At 40.3% G+C, this 5,642-nt stretch overlaps 1 pseudogene; it reads left to right on the top strand.

Annotated features, from left to right (window-relative positions):
* The first annotated feature begins 362 nt into the window (after positions 1-362).
* On the top strand, positions 363-902 carry LOC150031701 (uncharacterized; annotated as a pseudogene).
* The last annotated feature ends 4,740 nt before the right edge of the window (positions 903-5,642 follow it).

Here is a 5,642-nt window from a genome sequence, read left to right as displayed (position 1 = left end):
TAAGTGGTAAAACAACAATCCCCGTGGCACCTGTACCAAATTCAGTTATAAGACCAGTAGATTTAACCATCAACGATGACCATTCAACCATAAATGAAAGAATTACTAGTTCAAAAGAAAGTACATCTACAAAGGATGAGTCTCAGCAAGACTTAAATTCAAAATCACCGCAACCTCCAGTTCCTAAAACATAGCAAGTACAGGACCCCAATGACCAGCCAATTGAATAGGAAGTACGGCGGGATCCTCCACCTTTCCCGTCCAGGCTGAGAAAGAAAGATGACAGCAAACAATTCCAGAGGTTCCTAGATGTACTCCGACAATTTCATATTAACATTCCCTTAATAGAAGCTTTGGAACAGATGTCGAGCTATGTGAAATTCCTCAAGGACATACTTGCTAACAAAAGGAAGATCGAGGAGAATGAAACAGTTGCATTAACATATAAGTGCAGTGCGCTATTTAAAAACAACATCCCCACCAAAATGAAAGATCCTGGGAGTTTCACATTGCCCTGCTCAATAGGGGGAAAGAAGGTCGAAAATGCATTGTGTGATTTGGGGGCGAGTATAAACCTAATGCCCTTGTCATTCTTCAAAAAGTTGAAGATTGGCAACGCAAGACCAACGACAATTACATTGTAGTTGTCCGATAGATCAATAACGCATCCCGAGGGCAAAATAGAGGATGTACTTGTGCAAGTAGATAAGTTCATCTTCCCTGCTGATTTTATCATATTAGACTATGAAGCTGATGTTGAGGTGCCTATCATCTTAGGTCGCCCATTTCTTGCAACAAGGCGAGCACTGATTGATGTACAAAAAGGAGAACTTACCATCAGGGTCGACGATCAGCAAGTTAAGTTCAACGTTCTCAATGCGTGCGTTGAAATACCCGAGTGATATGGAAAATTGTCAATATTTTGAGGAATTGCAGGAAGAACCTTAGCACGAGCCCCTATAAGAATTGGAGGACGAGGATTTTGGGATCGGCGCAATGTGGGAGGAAAATTGCACCGCAATTCAAATTGAGTCAAATTTTGAAACACTCAAGTTATCTGAACGAACAACGCAACATACTAAGCCATCTTTAGAAGAACCACCCATGTTAGAGTTGAAGCCATTGCCAGTGCACCTCAAATATGTGTATTTAGGGGGCAATAACACTTTACCGGTTATTCTATCTGCCTTGTTGAGCAAAGAGAAGGAGAAAGCACTGATTCAAATCCCGAAAAACAACGCAAAAGCTTTAGGATGGACCTTGGCAGACATTCAAGGAATCAGTCCCTCGTATTGCATGCATAAGATTCGTCAGAAAGAAGGAAAAACATGATCTATAGAAAGGCAACGTCGATTGAACCCTGCCATGAGGGAGGTTGTGAAGAAGAAGATAGTGAAGTGGCTTGATGCATGTATCATTTACCCTATATCTGACAGCAGTTGGGTAAGCCCAGTGCAATGCGTTCCAAAGAAAGGGGGAATGATAGTCGTCACCAACAACAAGAATGAGTTAATTTCCACAAGGACAACTACGGGGTGGAGAATATGTATGGACTACCGCAAATTAAATCTGGCCACTAAGAAGGACCACTTTCCACTCCCGTTTATTGATCAAATGTTGGATCGGTTTGCGGGGAACGAGTTCTTTTGTTTTCTTGACAACTACTCAGGGTACAACCAAATTGCAATTGCGCCGGAGGATCAAGATAAGACAACCTTCACGTGCCCATTCGGCACATTTACATTCTGCCACATGCCGTTTGGACTCTGTAATGCACCAGGTACCTTCCAACAATGTATGATGGCAATCTTTTCAGATTTCTTGGAGGAGTCAATCAAGGTATTTATGGATGATGTTTCAGTTTTTGGCAATACTTATGACTCCTATTTATCAAATCTTGAAAAAGTCTTAAAGAGATGCATGGAAACTAATCTTGTTCTGAACCGGGAGAAATGCCACTTTATGGTTGAAGAAGGAATTGTTCTAGATCACAAAATATCAAAGGCAGGATTGGAAGTTGATCAAGCAAAAATCGACGCAATTTCCAAGTTACCACCACCAGTCAATGTGAAAACACTTAGGAGTTTTCTGGGACATGGGGGTTTTATCAAAGATTTATCTGCCACTTTTCTCAGATCCCAAGGCCCCTAAGTGCGCTCCTCAAAGCTGATCGTGAATATGATTTTGATGATGCATGCACCAAAGCATTTCACACGCTGAAAAATGCGCTCATCACTGCACCCATTCTGATTGCGCCGGATTGGACGTAAACTTTTGCGTTGATGTTTGACGCTAGTGGATATGCAGTAGGCACAGTCTTGAGTCAACGCAAAGATAAGGTTTTGCATCCTATATATTATGCTAGCAAAACGTTGGATGATGCATAGGAAAATTATACAACCACGGAAAAAGAAATGCTCGTAGTGGTATTCGTGCTGGAGAAATTTCGACAGTACTTGATTGGAACAAATGTTATGGTGTCTACTGATCATTCTGCTATCAAATATCTTATGACTAAGAAGGATGTGAAACCAACACTGATAAGGTGGGTACTACTTCTGCAAGAATTTGACCTAGAGATCAAGGACCGGAAGGGCACCGAGAACCAAGTCGCAGATCATCTGTCAAGATTAGAAAATTGCGAGGTTCAGGAGAAAGAAATAGACATTGAGGAAAGATTCCCTGATGAGCTGCTGATGTCGGTATGCATTAATGTTCCATGGTATGTGAACATTATAAACTTCATATTTTGCGGCCAAGTACCGGAAGACTACACGTACCAGCAGAAGAAGAAGCTGAGACATGATGCCAAATTTTATTTATGGGATGACCCTTTTTTATATTGACTTGGACCTGATCATATCTTGTGTTGATGCGTTCCTGACATAAGGCCAAGCACATTTTGGAGCTTTTCCATGAGTCCCCTTATGGAGGACATTTTAGGGGGCAGCGGACCACCGCAAAAGTCCTACAGAGTGGCTATTTTTGGCCAACACTATTTAAGGACGCCCATGCCAGAGTGGCGATAGATGCCAGAGAACAGGGAACATGTCTAGAAGAAATGAAATGCTTTAGACTTCAATCTTGGAAATCAAATTATTTGATGTATGGGGAATCGACTTTATGAGCCCTTTTCCGCCTTCAGAAGGTCATCAATACATCTTGGTCGCGGTTGACTATGTCTCGAAGTGGGTTTAGGCCATCGCATGTGCTAAGAACAATGCGGCCACGGTGGTGAAATTTCTCAAGAAGAATATCTTTACCCGATATGGGATGCCCCGAGCCTTAATCAGCGATGAGGACTCACATTTCATCAACCGCATAATCACCAACCTATTGACTAAGTTTAATGTCAGCCACAGAGTTGCAACTGCAGACCACCACAAACCAATGGGAAGGCAGAAATTTCTAACCGAGAGATCAAAACTATCTTGGAGAAGGTAATCAGTACCTCCAGGAAAGATTGGTCACCCAAGCTTGATGAAGCACTGTGGGCATATAGAACTGCCTTCAAAACTTTAATTGGCATGTCCTCATATGCTTTAGTCTTTGGAAAAGCTTGTCATTTGCCTCTCGAGTTGGAACACAAGGCAATGTGGGCAACCAAGAAGTTGAACTTTGATCTGGCAAGTGCAGGGAAAGTCCAGAAGTTGCATTGAACTAGCTGGTCGAGTGGCGAATGAACGCCTACGAAAATGCCAAGTCTATAAGGAGAGAACCAAGAAATGGCATGATGACTGCATAAACAACCGGACATTCTTCGAGGGTTAACAAGTACTTCTATTTAACGCGCTTTTACAATTGTTTCCAGGGAAGTTGAAGTCCCGCTAGTCTGGGCCATTCCACATTAAGACTATCTTTCCCCATGGCACAGTGGAACTAACAACCGAAGATGGGAGCAACACATTTAAAGTCAATAGTCAACGAATTAAGCCCTACTATGGGGGTGATGTGGATCGACACATGGAGACCATCGACTTAGGCAAGCAGGATTAACCGCTTGCGGGGATGCTATTGCGGTAACTCTGAAAAACTTTTTTCAATCAGCATCCCTATATCTATGTTTAATTGCTTTCTTTACAGCTTTCATTGACTGATTTCTAAATTGCGTTATTTACTGCTTATTAGAATTATCCTTTAATGCTTCATGTGTTTTCTTTCAATTTAATTCAATTGTGTATTTCCATGTTGTGTTTAATTTCTTTACTTTTATGCATTAGTAGCGTTGTTCTTAAAATTTATGTGAATGACTGAATAAAACGATGAACACCACAAAGTCTTATCGGCTTGCGTGTTTGATGAATTAAAAACAAAAATAAAGATTGGTATGCATTGCAATGATGGGTGCATCTTGTGACAACAAGATACACTTTGCGTCCATCCAACCCAAATGCATTGCACTGAGGGGTGTGTTGCGCTCGTATGTGTTTTTCGCCCATCCTTAGCAAAAACGCACTATGTTGAGGTAATGTTGTGCCAATAGAAATACCGTGCGCCCTTCAGAAATGCACTAAGTTGAAGGGTGTGTTGCGATGATACATGCGTTATTGTCCGTCCTCTGCGAATATGCATTTGCGTTAGTGGAAACATGGTGTTAACCTTTAATCTTGCACCCGTCTGAATCAAATACAAAAGATAATCCAATTCATTATTTTTCTATGTATAGAAGTTGTTACTTGATTCTTTGTTCATGCTAAAATTTTGTATTGCGTTATTTGTAATTCTTTGTATACTTGGCTAATTTTTAATACAACCGAGTAACAATTCTTTCCGTATGCGTTAGCCTCGTCTTTATCATCCTTTGTCAATTATTGCAGTGTTCTTTATCTTTTCTTTTGTGTTATTCATTGTGCTGCCCTGATGAATTATATGCATACACTTAGTAACATTTCCCACACTTTGTATTTTCTGATTAACACTTAGATAATTCGTAGCAATAGCACTGCTTTACCTTTTATCCTTCAAAATTTTGCTCAAACCTTCTTTTCAACATTGTGACTAAGTGTTTTGTCTATTCTGTCCAAAACAACGCAATGAAGACCTGCGCATCTCTAAATTTAGGGGTGGAAAAGGTCTGAGCAGATGCGACCAAGTGGATGCGGTCATTAGAAAAATGTGTTCATTGTCAAAATAAAAAAATAAAAAATAAATAAATATTTCATATAGACTCCAATGTCAGCGCAAGGGAATTCCAAAACAATCCCAACCTGATAAGAGTTAAGTCGTGAAAGGAACTTGCTCGTAGTTGGATGTTTGCATGACACCCATGGGAGCAAGCCAAAACGAAGGTGGGTTTCCAAGAACGACGCAATATGAAAAGAAAGAAAAAAATAAATAAAAGAATAAAAGACATAACTTCTCTGACCAGCAAAAGTTATACTTAACTGAAAATCAAGAGTTAAAGTTGAGATTGGCATACAACCGTAGTTGGATGTTCGCATGACACCCGTGGGAACAAGCCAAAACGAAGGGTGTAACAATGATCAACAGTCTCTAAAAAAATAACGCAACCCGACCACCGCATTCAAGACGCATCAAGTTGTTTTTGCATGAAGAGGTAAACATTCTTTTTAAAACTATAAGGGAATTTTTTAGTAGAGATTTGTTGTATAGAAGAATAAAGTAGGGCATGTTTATGAATT

This window comes from Benincasa hispida, chromosome 12, assembly GCF_027475165.1.
Source record: "Benincasa hispida cultivar pf3 chromosome 12, pf3_genome.v1.1, whole genome shotgun sequence".
Lineage (NCBI taxonomy): Eukaryota > Viridiplantae > Streptophyta > Magnoliopsida > Cucurbitales > Cucurbitaceae > Benincasa > Benincasa hispida.
The sequence above is the reverse complement of the archived record's forward strand: the minus strand, read 5'-3'. Positions and strand labels throughout refer to the sequence as shown.